This window comes from Piliocolobus tephrosceles, chromosome 6 (genome assembly GCF_002776525.5).
Source record: "Piliocolobus tephrosceles isolate RC106 chromosome 6, ASM277652v3, whole genome shotgun sequence".
In the NCBI taxonomy this organism is placed as follows: domain Eukaryota; kingdom Metazoa; phylum Chordata; class Mammalia; order Primates; family Cercopithecidae; genus Piliocolobus; species Piliocolobus tephrosceles.
This window is the reverse complement of record NC_045439.1, coordinates 24,572,890-24,589,802: the sequence shown is the minus strand read 5'-3', so window position 1 is coordinate 24,589,802 and position 16,913 is coordinate 24,572,890.

Below are 16,913 nucleotides of genomic sequence, written 5' to 3'. Positions count from 1 at the left end.
TTTTTTTTTCCCTGCTTCTTGCCTTCTTGAATATAACCTACAAGAAAATCGTAAAGGCCAAGATTTCCAGTCATTATCAATTTTCCTCGACTTTAATTAACAAAGCTAACCTTTATTTGTGGAAAAACTTCAGAGAGAATGTTGATATCAGGATGACACTCCCTCTTAAATAGGAGATGGGTTGTTGGTCACACAGGTAATCGCTCCGCAAAGTTGCAGAAGGTATTAGTTTCCCAATCTGCAACTGATCTCATCTTTAGAGGCGTGCTGATGAATCAGGTGAGAGGAGTGTTTGCTGCAAACTGGAGTAAATACCTCATGTTTAGTAAATTACTTAAATTACTAAATGGAACACTGACTTCCTTGAAGAATTAAATTCACCTCATGTGTAAATGAGTGAGCAATATTTTTTTTTCAGTATAGGTAATTGACTCCAGAGCAATCTCAGCCATTATATGGTAATACAGGTCAAATCCTATTGAGGGAAATGAATTTGCATTTTAAAAGTCTTTCCAATTTCTCTGCCAGTGGTTTGATTCTTTCACACAATATCTGAATGCATAAAACCAGTAAACAAGTGCTTTTGGTCAGCTGCTTGCAGGTGGATGAAATGGTGTTTGACAGGTATCAAAATTAGTCCCTATATAATTATTCTATTCTTATGGTAAGAGTACTGAATGATTTATTTCAGACAATCTTTTTTGTGTGGGTCCATGCAAACTTTAATATGGAGTTAAAAAAAGTGAGAAGGCCAACTAACACAAAATGAGAATTATATAATAAATTTAAAGAAATTGAAAGAGGCTGTTTTAGTTCCTTCACATTTTGTGGGTTGGTGTATTTGAAATAGTAACTGATGTCTCTTTCCCTGACATCTCCTGTCAACCAACCCCTCCCACAATTTAAGATTCAGTCAGAAGATAGAATAATAAAAGTAGTACCTATTTTTAGTTTTTATTATATGCCAGGTTCATGCTAAGTACTTTATGTGTATTAACCCATGTACTCATAACAAAAAGCTCAATCTGAGGCAAATACAAATATCACCTTTATTTCACAGATGTGGTAACCTAGGCACAAAGATGTTAAGCCTCTTGTCCTGAGTCACACAGCTCATAAGACCAAAGAAGTATGACTCTAGAAGCTAAGCTTGCACTATGTTTCTCAAACTTGAGCTTGCATTAGAATCACCTGGGGGGCTCCTTAATTCATAGATTTCTGAGTGTCACTCCCAGAGCTTTGGAATCAGTAGGTCTGAGGTGAGGACTAAAATTGTACATTCTAACAAGTTCCCCGGTAATGCTGATGCTGTTGCACTGGGAGCACTACTTGAAGGTGACTGCACTATGCCTTGGTGTACCCAATACCCATGACCCAGAAAAGGATTGTTATGGCAGAAAAAGTCAAGGCTTTTGCATTTTGAAAATTCAGGCAGGGTGCGGTGGCTCACACCTGTAATCCCAGCACTTTGGGAGGCTGAGGCAGGTAAAACACTTGAAGTCAGGAGTTCAAAACCAGCCTGGCCAACATGGTGAAATCCCATCTCTACTAAAAATAAAAAAATTAGCTGGGCATGATGGCAGGTGCCTGCAGTCCCACCTATTAGAGAGGCTGAGGCAGGAGAATCGCTTAAAGCCAGGAGGTGGAGGTTGCCGTGAACAGAGATGGCACCACTGCACTCCAGCCTGGGAGACAGAGTGAGACTCTGTCTCAAAAAAGAAAAAAAACGAAAAAGAAAATTCAAACTGTGAAACCACTGAGGATATAGAGATATGTAACCACTCATATCTGGCACTTTTGGATCCTGAGACTAGAAAAGTTTCCCAGAACAGAGGGAATGAAGGAAAGTGTAGATACTGGTGGGTTTCTGAAGAAGGGACTTGGAACCTGTCTTCTCATGGGAGGATGAGAGGATATGGTGAAAAAAACGGAAGTCTTATATAGGGTTGGTAGAACTGATCAGAGAAAGCCTGTGTCCTCTGCTAGACAGAGCCCTTGGAAGCTGCGAGGCCTTGGAGTTCCCATTGCTTGGCGTGCTGGAGAAACAGCTATATGAAATGCCTCAGTAGACAGGTGTGGTCTATCAGTACAGAGTTCCTGGAGTCTCCACAAGGGGCGGAAGCAGGAAAATTGTCTCCGCAAGTATTTAGGAAGACTTGGATGTGGCTGCTAGAGGGCAGCGGATTTGATGAGACTGTGGAGTTGAGATTAGGTTCACCAGCATTGATCTGCACTTGGTTGATAACAAAAACTGTAGGGGGATGAGGATGTCTCATAGATGCAGTGTGGAGAGACAACTACATGAAGGACTAGAAGCACACCCTCTGCCACCTCTTCCGCCTCATAGGAACCATATAATCCCCGCCCCCTGCAAAAACAAACAAACAACAAACAAACAAATAAAGAAACAAACAGAAAACCTCAGAGCCATCCCTGGGAAAAGGAGATGGGTGGGTTATTCTCAGCATTTTGAGATAAAGAAATTTAGTAAAATCAATTTAGTTCTATAAAGAAAGCTACATTCTTGCGTACAAGTTTATCAGATGAAATCTATACCTACTACAAATTGGTTGCAATGTGGAAATTTAAAAAATTCTAGTGCAGGGGACATATATGCCATAGACTGATTAAGAGACTCAGGGGGCAGATTTAAAGCCAATTCATTGTGAATCAATAGAGTTGACCCTGTGGAAGAATGGGCGTCCAGAGAAGTCAGGGTAGAATTTAGAAATATCACTCCTGGACCATAAAGAAATGTAGCTTGAAAAAGAACAACTGCACACCTTAAATTTACAAGGCAGATATAAAATACATGTCTGAAAGGAGACAGAAGGAGCAAAAGTAGCCTTGTAACAGTTTATTGACACAATTCATCTAGGACACAGTCTTTCTTTCCTTGGGAAGCAAAAGGTGCTTCCAGTGCTATTAGAACAGACCAACAAGATAGTGAGAGGCCGTTATCCGGTTAAAATAGCATCCATCTTGACCTTCAGTAAAGCACTGAATTGGAGTCTATGTGGAAAGCCTATAATTTGAAAAGAACACTAGACCCCGAATCTATCAAGTTCTGGAGGGTTAGATATTGGCATCCCTGAGCTACAGTTTTCTTGCCTATAAAACGAAAATAATACACCCCCGATAGAGTATTAACTTTTATATGACTCCAAACACATCACACTTGACATGTAGTTGCTACCCTATTGCTTCTGGTTTTTTTTTTTGCAAATATCAAGACTATTGTAGTCTTCCCTTATCCATGGAGGATTCATTCCAAGATCCCCAGTGGATGCCTGAAACCACAGGTAGAACCAAACTCTGTATACATGTTTTTCCTATATACATACCCTTGATAAGTTTTAATAAACTAGGCACAATAAGAGATTGATAATAACTAATAAGGAAATGTAATAATTATAACCATATATGATAATAAAAGTTATATGAATGTGGTCTCTCTCTGTCTCAAAATGTCTTACTGTTCTGTATCCACCTATTTTTGGACCACAGTTGACCACGAGAAACTAAAGCCATGGAAAATGCAATTTTATAAGAAGAAACTACTGTAATATGTTTAGCATATAAAAGGTCAAGTTATCATGCTTGGAAGCAACAAAAATTTTTATATGGCAAAAAGTGATATTTGACACTAAAGCTTTCTGTTAAATAAAAATTATTTGCTTCAAAACATCATGATTTCTAATTTTGCTTATCATATATTATATATATATGTGAATGAAAAATTTTTATTACTGTAGATATTTTGCAGTGTTTTTATAGAAGGTAGATATATCGCAGTGTCTGAGTCCATTATTTGTCTCTAAGTAGCAGAACCTGATTTGTTAAGAGTAGAAACATACCCAGACAAAAGACTACATTTCCCAGTCTCCTTTGCAGATAGGTGTGTCCATATGACTAGGTTCTGGCCAATGAGAAGTGAGTAGATGAGTTATGTGGTACCTCTGGAATGTCCATCTAAAAAAGGAGAATGTAAGAGTTTTAGCTAATTATGCAGTTTAGAGGGAGCATAGATAACATGACTTTCCTCACATTTGACACCAATTTTAAATTTGGAGGTTCCCAAATCATCCTCAGGTTTAATAATTCACTATAAGCAGTCACAGAACTCACGGAGTAAAGTAGCTATAGTTCCAGGTATGGTTTATTACAGGGAAAGGATATAGATTAAAATTATTCAGTGTAAAAAATGTGTAAGACAGGGTTCAGGAGAGGTCCAAATACAGAACTTCTAATTGCTCTCTTCCCATAAAGTTATGGACAGTGTTTCCTCCTTCTGGCTATGATGTGTGACAATACACTTGAAGTATTGCCATCCAGAGAAGCTCACTCAAGCCCTGGCATCCAGAGTTTGTTTTTTTGTTTGTTTGTTTTGAGACCCAGTCTTGCTCTGTTGCCCAGGCTGGAGTGCAGTGGTGTGATCTTGGCTCATTGCAACCTCTGCCTCCTAAGTTCAAGTGATTCTCTTGCCTCAGCCTCCCGAGTGTCTGGGACTACGGGTGCACGCCACCATGCCTGGCTATTTTTTTGTATTTTTAGTAGAGATGGGGTTTCACCATGTTAGCCAGGATGGTCTCGATCTGCTGACCTTGTGATTTGCCTGCCTCAGCCTCCCAAAGTGCTGGGATTGCAGGCGTGAGCCAGTGCACCCGACTGGCATCCAGAGTTTTTATTTGGGCTCTATCACATATTGCCTGTGTGACTGATCTGTAGTCTCCATCCGCTCCTAGAGGTTGTTGGCTAATACCTCCAGCAATCAGAATGGATACTAGGTGGCCTCCATCATACATCACATTGTTAGACTGTCCAGTGGCCAAAACGCCCAGGCAAATAAACACAGTCCTATCACACAGAAGATTTCAGGGACTAAGAGATTACTTTCCAGTAACTGAGGGCAAAAGCCAGACTCCTCTTTGGATAAGGTTAATTCTTTACTACACAGAAGGTCAGGACTTTCCTCTCTTCATCTTGTTGCCTAGAACTCCAATTTGGTGGCTGAAGCTCCTGTAGTCATCTTTATGAGGGAAAAACCACATCCTGGAGTTATTGGAATGGTGTCTGAGAAGAAACCTGGACCTTTGATGACTTTACGTGGCTGAACTCATCCATAAGGCATGGACTTCTTAATACAAGTTGAAAAAAAATCTGTCTTAAGCAAGCGATTTATTTGGACTATTTTTTCCTCAGAATCATTAAATATAATCCTAACTGAAACTGCGTGTTCTTGACTTTCCAATTTAGAAAGATAGTGCCTACTCTTCTTTAAAAATGTCCTCATTAAAGAAATCTCAATAATTGTCAGGGACACAGGATTTTAATTTTCAACCTCAAAATACACATTTTTGAGATGTATTTTTATTGCATTTGGAAAGGCTTCTTTGTGAAGGCAAAAATTCTCCCCATGCTCAGTGTGTGGGTGGCTTCAAGCTTTCATCAGAGTATTCAATGTCCATTTTACTGAGGACACTTATGAGTGCATTAGGCAGGCTTAGTTTTGGGAATTTTCACTTTTCTACCCAGACTAACATTTCCTGTATTCTGATTCACTATATACTTATATCATGTGGCTCCCCTTCCCTTCTTATTCCTTGTAAGGGGAACCTTTTAGTGACAGGTTGCAATTATTTTCTCTATAGTCACCTTTTGGCGCACTTGTGTACTCTGTCCCCATCCAACTGTGTCTTTCCCCACTACCACTCATAAAACAGAGTTATGATAGCCATAATTCTTTTGTAATCAGTCAATTGCTGCAGTTAACAAATGGTTTATTGGAGTGTTAACCTCCATTAGCTAAGAGGCTAGGTCATTAGCTGCCTCTGATAACCATTTCTCAAGGTTTATGACTTAAATAATCACTTAAATGATGACTTTTATTCTTCTATCTATATTAAAACAAAGTTTCATAAGAACTTAGAATTCAGGGATCAAATAAGTAATATTTGTTGAAAATATTTATAGACTTGGGTCCTCATTTTGCTTTAGGGTCCTGGTGTTTGTTTCAAAGCCTCTAAGCAAAGATGAGATACAGATTCTGTTACTACCATGTACCAAGGAAGCATTCTCAATGACAACATGCTTTTGTTTTCTATGGATTAGGGTGTGTGGGTAAATAACTGTTTTCTTTTTACCTTCTAAATTCTCGTCCTGGAAATACTAGTAGTTTTAACTCAATGTTTTGTGACTTACTCATTGCTAAAAGCAATTGTACTTGACCTGTATTTAGTTTTCTGTTGGTAAGAAGAATATTCTCATAGGAGTGAAGACAGCTGTTATTGCTAATCTCTATTTGGCATCTCTAGTGATTCAGGATAAGCCATAAAAAGGACAGTGAAATCACAGGTTTGATCATGCCACACCACTGCTCACAGACTTTACCAGTTTTAAATTGCCTACAGAATGAAGATTTTATACATAGAGAAGGTGGTAGGTTTAGGCGGCTAACTCGTGGAGTAAAACTTTTCCTATTTCTGAGGTGAGTGTGATGGTATTAGTACTTTTATTCCTAGTTATTTTGAGAAAATAAAATGAGATAGCACCTATGAATTTATGAATGAGATTAGAGATAAAAATACCACATCTATTTCCACAGTGCTAATATGCCTAGAAATTAATACTTTAGAAAAGGGAAATGCATATTTTTTCATTGCATTTTCACATTAAATTGTTTAGATACTTTTAACTATACAAATCATATACAAATTTGCCATGAGACTACTAAAGCTATTTTCACAATTATTAAGAGTATAGACAGTCTGTTTCTCTTGGTATCCCTGATAATCCTAACATAATGTATATTTCCCAGAGGGTATTTCATTCAAAACTAACATGATGAAATGTTGTATTTGTTTCTTATTACTGTTGGAATAAATTACTACAAATTTAGTGGCTTAAAGCAAAATTAATTAATTATCTTACAGTTGTGCGACTCAGAAGTTCCAAATCAAACTTACTGTGCTAAAAAAAAAAAAAAGCAGAAAACAAAACAGAAACCCCAAGGTGTCAGAATGGCTGGTTCTTTCAGAGGCACAAGCAGAGAATCTATTTCTTACTTTTTTCAGTTTCTAAAGACTCCCCTCATTCCTTGCCTTGTGGCCTCTTCCTCCATCTTCAAAGCTAGCAGTATAACATGTTCAAATCTCTCTTCGTTTCCTTTGTGTTATTGCCTTTTCTCTACTTCTGACCCCTCAGAGACCCTTGTGATCATATATTTTAGCTACCTAGTTAATTCACGACAATCACTACATGTCAAAATCCTTAATGTAATCACATCTGCAAAGTCCCTTTAGCCAGTAAGGTAATATATTAATAAATTCTGGGAATTAGGATATGGACATCTTTAGGTGTCATTATTTTGTCTATCAAGATGTTGCTAGGAAATAAGAAGGAAATAAAAGGATTCCATAGTCAGATAAGTCTGGGAAACACTTGGTATAAATAACATGAGCACGTGCCTTTTAAAGCAGGATTTTTCTGAGACTTTATTATAACAAGCATACATTTTGATTTTTGTTAAAGCAATATAGAGCCTAATATTTCGTAAACTTTTTGGTAGGGGACGTTTTCCCCCACCCAAAGAGTATTAAATGGATTAGCATTTGTGGTAACATTATGGGAAGTAGAGTGGAAAGGAAATCTGGAAAATTTCGTTACTTTCCATTAACTATAGATGGAACTTAAATACCAGGAATAAAAAATAAAATTTCTAAAAGGACTTCATAGACTTTGACTATGTCTTGTTAATCAAATTTTAATTTATTGTTTATTCATTTTCTTACCAAAGTGCCTTTATCTAAAAAGGATGATTCCTTTCAGTTTTAGCTCTTACATGTAAAGAGCTTAGAAGTTGTCACTCTCATCCTTACAACAACAACAAAAAACCCTGGACAAACTCATCATGTTGCTTGGACTCATTGGAGAACTGAGACTTTAGATTTACCCTGAGTTCTCAAGAGGCAAGAAGATACAGAACGATGCAGTCACTGAGTTTGCTTACCTGGAGCGGAAGGCACTGGAGCTGTAAACTCACAGGAACACTTAGATGAGATTTTGACAATTTGCTGTAGGATGAGTGTGGACTTTCTTGAGAGTAGGACTTAGTCTGGTGTATGTTTGTTGGGATGGGGTTAGGCCACACTTTTCTGGGTTTTTCTTTCTGGAACCCCACCAGGTTTACATAGTAAAGATCCAAGAAAGATCCTCTGGTGACCCTGGCAGGGAGAGGGAAAAAGTAATCATTTTGAAATATGCCCTGAGACTTTATGATACAGGCACATTCTGCAGAGGAAAGGACTTTGCCAGAGCACAATTCTGAAATCTTATCCCAGCAGGAGGAAGGAAAATTCTTCCTATTCTCTTAAACTTCCTTCATTTTCTTGTTTTAACTAGGTGAAGAACTAAAAAGATAGTCAACAGGAGACAAGGTTTGGAGAAAATAGATTGGGAAGGGAGTAGGGAGCAGGGGAGAAAAGATAAACCACTGTAGGAGGGAAAGAAAAACTTGTGAAGGCCGGAGTCCTGTGATACAAGCCTGCTCACAGATAGAGAATCTAAGCATTACAGAAGCCCCTTGCCCCCATACCCTAACACTGAACCAAAAGCTTTCAGTGAAATAACAGTGATAATAGCTGAAAGCACATAGAGAAGCCCCACAGCCAAGAGGGTAGATAAAAAGAAGGATACTTAAGGAATTTGAAGCTCTGGTGTTTATAGTTATAGCAAATATCAAACACACCCAATTCCTGGCCAGATGATATAGTTTGGCTTTGTGTCCCCACCCAAATCTCATCTTGAATTGTAATCCCCATAATCCCACATGTCGAGGGAGGGACCAGGTGGGAGGTGATTGGATCATGGGGGCGCTTTCCCCCATGCTATTCTCATGATAATGAGTGAGTTCTCATGAGATCTGATGGTTTTAAAGTGTGGCACTTCCTTGATCATGCTCACACTCTCTCCTGCCGCCTTGTGAAGAAGGTGCCTACTTCCCCTCCTGCCATGATTGTAAGTTTCCTGAGGCCTCCTCAGCCATGTGGAACTGTGAGTCTATTAAACCTCCTTTGTTTATAAATTACCTGGTCTTGTGTAGCATCTTCATAGCAGTGTGAGACTGAACTAATACAGTATTTTGGTTACTGCAGAGAGTGGGGTACTGCAATAATACTTGAAAATATGGAGGTGACTTTGGAACTGGGTAATGGTCGGAGGTTGGGGGTGCTCAGAAAAAAGACAGGAAGATATGGGAAAGTTTGGGGCTTCCTAGATACTTGAATGGTTTTGACCAAAATGCTGATAGTGATATGAACAATGATGTCCAGGCTAAGGTGGTCTCAGATAGAGATGTGGAACTTACTGGGAACTGGAGTAAAGGTCACTCATGCTATGCTTTAGCAAAGAGACCGGTGACATTTTCCCCCTGCCCTAGAGATCTGTGGAACTTTGAACTTGAGAGAGATGATTTAAGGCATCTGGCAGACGAAAAAATTTCTAAGCAGCACAGCATTCAAGATGTGATTTGGATTATTCTGACAGCATTCAATTTTATGTGTTCACAAAGAGAGAGTTTGTAATTGGAACTTATGTTTAAAAGGGAAGCAGAGCATAAAAGTTTGGAAAATTTGCAGCCTGACCATGTGGTAGAAAAGAAAAATCCCTTTCCTGGGGAGAAGTTCAAGCTTGCTGCAGAAATTTGCATAAGTAACGAGGAGCCAAATGTTAACTGCCAACACAATGGAGAAAATGTTTCCAGGGCATGTCAGAGGGCTTCGTGGCAGCCCCTCCCATCACAGATCGGAAAGCCTAGAAGGAAAAATGATTTTGTGGGCTGGGCCCTGGGCCTCTGCTCTGCATAGCCTCAGGACATGGTGCCCTGCATCCTAGCTGCTTCAGCTCCAGTCATACGTAAAAGGGAATAAGGTACAGCTCAGGCTCTTGCTTCAGAGGGTGCAAGCCCCAAGCCTTGGTGGCTTCCACATGTTGTTGGTCATGCAGTTGCACAGAAGTCAAGAATTGAAGTTTGGGAACCTCTGCCTAGGTTTTAGAGGCTGTATGGAAATGCCTGGATGTCCAGGAAGAAGTCTGCTGCAGGGGCAGGGCCCTCATGGAGAACCTCTGCTAGGACAGTGAGGATGGGAAATGTGGGTTTGGAGCCCTTACACAGAGTCCCCACTGGGGCACAGCCTAGTGGAGCTGTGAGAAGAGGGTCACTGTCTTCTAGACTCCAGAATGGTAGGTCCACCAACAGCTTGTGCCATGCACCTGGAAAAGCCACAGGCACTCAATGCTAGACTGTGAAAGAGCTACCCAAAGGTGAGGGAAGCCTATCCCTTGCATCAATATGACCTGGATGTGAGACATGGAGTCAAAGGAGATTATTTTGGAGCTTTAAGATTTAATGACTACCCCACTGGATTTTGGACTTGCATGAGGCCTGAAGCCGCTTTGTTTTGACCAATTTCTCCCATTGTGAATGGGAGCATTTATCCAATGGTGTATCCTCATTGTATCTTGGAAGTAACTAATTTGCTTTTATTTTACAGGCTCCTAGGCAGAAGGGACTTGCCTTGTCTGAGATGAGACTTTGGACTTGGATTTTTGGGTTAATGCTGGAATGAGTTAAGACTTTGGGGAACTGTTAGGAAGGCATGATTAGTTTTAAAATGTGTAAAGACATCAGATTTGGGAGAGGAGGGGAGGTGGAATGATATGCTTTGGCTCTGTGTTCCCACTCAAATATCACCCGAATTGTAATCCCTATAATCCCCATATGTTAAGGCAGGGGCCAGGTGGGAGGTGATTGGATCACGGGGTCAGTTTCTCCAAGCTGTTCTCATGATAGTGAGTGAGTTCTCATGAGAGCTGATGGTTTTAAAGTGTGGCTCTTCCTCAATCATGCACATACTCTCTCCTGCCACCTTGAGAAGAAAGTGCCTTCTTCCCCTTCTGCTTTGATTACAAGTTTCCTGAGGCCTCCAAGCTATGCAGAAATGTGAGTCAACTGAACCTGTTTTGTTTATAAATTACCCAGTTTCGGGTAGTATCTTCATAGCACTATGAGAATGAAATAATTCACCAGATTAACATAAATTATCACACTAATGACCTATCTGAATCTTCAGTTTCTATTACATGATAATGTATCTCCAGCCTTCAACAAAAACGTACAATGCATGCCAAAAGGCAAGAAAGAAGTCTACAGAAAAAATAATCATCTGAAACAAACTTAGACATGGCACAGATACTGAAATTATCAGGCAGTGTATTTAAAATAACTATGACTAACATGTCAAGGGCTATAATGGAAAAGCTAGACAATATGCAAAAACAGGTGCAATGTGAGCAGAGGGATAGAAACTATAAGCAAGAATCATAAGGGAAAAAATACAGTAACATAAATGAAGAATGCCCTTGGGGACTCATCAATTGATTTGACACAGCTGAGGAAAAAAAAGTGAAGTTGAAAATAGGGCAATAGGCCGGGCGTGGTGGCTCATGCCTATAATCCCAGCACTTTGGGAGGCCGAGATGGGCGTATCACGAGGTTGGGAGATCGAGACCACCCTGGCTAACACGGTGAAACCCCGCTCTACTGAAAATACAAAAATTAACCGGGCGCAGTGGCGGGCACCTGTAGTCCCAGCTACTCGGGGGGCTGAGGCAGGAGAATAGCGTGAACCCGGAAGGTGGAGCTTGCAGTGAGTGGAGATCGCACCACTGCACTCCAGCCTGGGCAACAGAGCGAGACTCTGTCTCAAAAAAGAAAAAAAAAAAAAGTTTCTAAAAAAAAGAAGATAGGTCAATAGAAACTTCCTAAGCTATAACACAAAATTGATTAAAAAAATTGTGACACATTATCAAAAGATGTAACATACACATAGTTGAAATACTTAAAGGAGAAGGAACAGAGAATAGAGCAGAAGTATTTGATGTAAAAATTGCTAATAATCTTCCAAAATTAATGACAGACATCAACCTATAAATCCTGGAAGCTTAGAGAACCACCAAGCAGAATAAATTTCAAAAAAACTCTTCCAAACCTGGGTGTGTCATATCAAACTGTAAAAAGTCAGAATTCTGAAAAAAAGCAAGATGAAAAATTCACCTCGTCTGCAGAGTGATAAAGCTAAAAATTATAGCACAGTTCTTATCAGAAAACATGCCAGAAAGAAGAGAGTGCAGTTAAATATTTAAAATGTTGAAAGGAAGACAGCACCAACCTAGAATTCTATATTCAACAATATTACATTTCAAAAAGGTAAGAGAATAAAGACATTCTCAGACCAACAAAAATTGAGAGAATTCCTCACCAGGAGACCTGCCCTATAACAAATGTGTTAAAAACTTCAGGCAAAATAAAAAATAAAAAAGATACAGCTTAATAAATTGGATCTAAATTAAATGTAGAGGAGGAAAAGTTTTTCCTCTCTCCTTTTAGGTTCTGTAAATTGGGCCTGTGAATTAAAGTGACAAAAAGCAGATCAACGGGAGAAGAAAGCAACTTATTTACATGTGCAATGTGCATACACATGGTAGAGCTCAGTGATGTGTAACTCAAAGGGGTGATTAGAATTTGGGGCTTATGCCATCTTAATAGGTGAAGGGGAGTAGGAGAAAAGCACTTATCATAAAGCAAATGACTATTTAGAAAGATTATCAAATTTTCAGCAGAACAAAAAGGAGATAAAAAAAATCTGTGATAATGTTTGTCTATACAAGTTTAAGTGGTCTGTCTTCTTTAGGGCCATGAATCCAAACTGCTGGAGGTGGGTTTTGGTTTAGGTTCTCTTGTCTGGGAGTAAATCTGTCCTGAAGAAGAATTTAGGGCAGACATGTTTCCAAGAAGTTGCTCCTTTTGTTCATATAAGGGAAGCTCCAAGAAGGCTTTTTTCCTCCACCTGTTGAATCTCAAATGTCTTCAGCTTGAAATAATCATTATGCCAAAGTGCCATATTTTAGGGTGGCAAATACTGATTTGCTTCAAAAGTAAGGGTATCAGAGCAATAAGAAATGAAGATCATAAAACCTTTTGTTTTTCTTATTCTTAATTAATCTAAAAGATAAAACTGTATAATAATAGTAACAACGTATTCATTGATTATAGCACACAGATAAGTAAAATGAAAGACAGCAATGTCACAAAGGATGGGAAAGTGGAACCAGAAATACTTTCTTATATGGTACCTATACTACATGTGAAGAAGCATAGTGTTATTTGACGGTTGCTTTAGGTTATTTAAAAAATACATTGTAAATGCTAGGGTAACCACAAATTTTTTTAAAAATAAATGATATATTAAGAGAGGGGACATAATGAAATTTTAGAAAATGCTTGGTTAAAACCAAATAAGGCAGTAAAAGAGGGAAAAATGAATCATAGAACAACTGTAACAAATAGATAACAGTTACAAAGATGGTAGGTATTAATACAACTATATCAATAATCACTTCAAGTGTAGATGGATTAAATGCGCCAGTTAAAATATTGAGATTCTCAGAGTGAATAAGAAGATAATGTCAACTATATGTTGTCTCTGAAAAATCCACATTGATCATAAAGATTCAGGTAAGTTAAAAGTAAAGAGATGGAGAAAAATATGCCACTAATAAAAATGATATATCATAGTTGCATAGAATAGTGTTTATTTTTCCTCTGGGTTTTCATAAAATGGTAACTCACTTCTTACTCTCCTTCCTTGGTCTTCATCTTTCTATTTTGTAGAAATTCTGTGATTCTTCCCTGCCATTATCTTCTAGTGTTTTTATTTTCACATATTGTATCTTCTCACGCTGTGGATGACACTTTAATATAAAGCAGTTATTAGATGGAGTCTCAACAGTTTGGCCACAGATTTAGCAGTAATTAGTAAATGACTGTGGCAGTCAATACTGGGAACTTTAACAAATTGTTCAGATGAGTTCAAGCAATTCTCTGGAGTTAACTTTCTCTTGCTTCAGATGAAAAACAACAACAAAAGAAAACAGCTGTTTGGAGAATATGAGTACCTTCTAGGCTTTGCATTCAGTCTTATGATTGGCACAGGCCAGGAAGAGTGTTTGTCAGTGAAGCTTCAGAAAATAGACAGGCTAACTATCCCTTAAAAATTATTGACAAGAATAAAGAGAAACAATGTAGTCTTCCAATGCAGTCTAAAGAAATTGGTGAAAATTAATTCCCAGTGATCAGCAATGAATTAAGTAAATTGTTTTTCTCACACTTATGGCTTGGAAAATAAAATTCAAATCCCTAAACTCCTAGTTGCCAAACTGAATAACAATAATTATAGAAGGCCTGATATATAATGGTCACTTTAATTACCATGATTTTGCTTCTGTGATATAATTAGTTTTTCTTCTTGAAAAATTTGAAGGAGAGACTTTTCCATCTGGTTTTAGGTCTTATATATTATAATCAGTATAATTGTATCTTTCAAGCAATAATGTCCAGAACCCAAGGAAGTAAGGAGGATTAGACACTGAACATCTTGTATCACAAAAGAGAATCCGATGACAAGTTTGCTAAAGCCAGGTGTTCTAAAAGCTTTTTTCAGCTACTGAGCCAGTGGACGAAGAAAGAATTGGGCATGCTATAAATTGTGCCTTCCCATGTGAGTGCTACACTTTCTCAACTTTGGTCCAGGTTAAACTCTAATGATGAATGCAATAATACCCTAAGCAGTTATTGAACAGAAGTCTATGGAGTCCTCCACCATGATTACCCATCCTTCATTGGCAGATAGAGTTTATAGTTGGTCTTCAGTATTGTCCTAAACTATATACGTAAAGAGCCACAACTGTCTCAGTCAGATCACTGACAAGACCACAGACAGGTAATGAAGCGGCTTGCTGTAGCATAGCTCTAGACATAAAGGAACAGCTATAGTCCACTTTATTAAGTAAGAAGTTGATTGAACAGTATTCCACCATGGAGCATCCTTTCTGATCACAAGCAGTTAGAATGGGCTGCAAACTCTGGGAGATGGGAATACTTGACTATTGTGCTATGCACCATGACTGCAGTTGGTCTTTGGGAAATGCGTATAGGGTCCCAAGGTAAAGCCCCATGGTAGCAGTTTCTGGAGGCTAAGTAAGTATCACATAGAAAATTATATTTCAATATCTGCTTTACATTTGATGCCCATTAATTTGGAGCATTCTCTGGTTCTGATGTGAGGGGATAGTGTAATTAGAAGTAATTTATTGTTTGTTTCTTGATGTTTCTAGATGTACAGAAAGCATATTCTTGTATAGAAAACAAAGCATAAAGTGAGCCGTTATTGCTTTATGGCTATGGCAGTCTATAGCTTCCAGTTTTTAAATGAGGACTCCTCCTGAAATGAGGGGTAACAAGATGATAATGCTTCCCATTTGTACCATGCCTTAATCTCTGACAAAGGCCCTCACTCAGATCTTCTCATTATCTTCGTTGTGTACTGGCCTTACAGGGGGCAGAGGGTAGTAGGTGCAACTTACTACTCATGCTTCTGTAGCAGAGATGGCTGGCCACGCTGGAACACTTGGAATTCAGCTCCATAGGTTGCTCTTATGCCTTCTCTTATTCTCAAGCCTTGGCCCCTTCTTTGCATTCATATCCCTTATATTTTCCCTTTTACAATGTAAAATGTGAAAAGCACAAAGTGAAAGACAGAAAGCATCTCCTAGTTGGTTTCTTTCTTATTTGAAAAGATGAAAATTCTCAGAATCTTCTAGGCTTTCTTTGGGCCAGAACTAGGTCTCACATCCATCTCGAGAACAGTCACTTTCAAAGGGCTGTAAAATTGCTAAGACAGATTTAAACAAATTGTGATTCTTCTCCTGGGACTGAATGTATTGCCTCTGGACAAAATTGGGGTTCTCATGACCAAGAAAAGTGAGAAAAATGGCTGATGACTGGGCACCCAAACTTGATGGCCACCGCTACTTAGTCACTATGGTTTCTTCAGAAAGTCTTGAAGCTTCCTTGCACTCTAGGATATCATGGCTTCCTGCTGGGGGTGCTGGGGCATCAAGGCCTTCAAGATGCCTGATGGTGACCGCGTGTGGTGGCTCACGCCTGTAATTCCAGCACTTTGGGAGACTGCGGTGGGCAGATCACGAAGTCGAGAGATCGAGACCATCCTAGCCAACATGGTGAAACCCCGTCTCTACTAAAATACAATAAATTAATGGCGTTTGGTGGTGGGCTCCAGTAGTTTCAGCTACTCGGGAGGCTGAGGCAGGGGAATCGCTTGAACTCGGGAGGCAGGCATAGATTGCAGTGAGCTGAGATAATGCCACTGCACTCCAGCCTGGCGACAGAGTGAGACTCTGTCTCAAAAAAAAAAAAAAAAGAAAAAACCCGATGGCTTTCTCTCAGTTCCTTTCTGCTGGAGCAAGATTGTGTCCACCACAAAAATCCAGAAAGTGGTCTCTTTTCCAATGTAGTTGTAATATCTATAAGGCACTCAAAGAGCCCCTTCCACAATGTTGATTCTGATGATTTCAGTATGGCAAAAGTATGCCCACAGTCACTGACCATTGTATTTATCTATGAATACATAGATATATTTAATTTTTTGACTGAAAAATCTGAAACTCCTTTTCTGTGGAGATCCGGGCCAGGCCCTGCAGTTAGGGCTGGGAGCAGGTATCTGTGCCTCCCCAGCCCAGAATCTCTGGCAAGAGATTGTCACGTACCCAGACTTCATTTTAGATGCAGTTGTGCAGTATGCTACTTGGATAATAAATATTAACAAACCAAAACTAAAGTTAAAGCTATGTTTTTTAAGAGATTGAACTTTAAGGATAACAAGCTAGAGAAATACCCCCAGAATATCCAGAATATTTGACTTGAAGAAACAAATAATAAGTTGTATGAATTTGAAAACAATCAAAAAGCTTGCACTAGACAAGCAGATTAGTGTGTA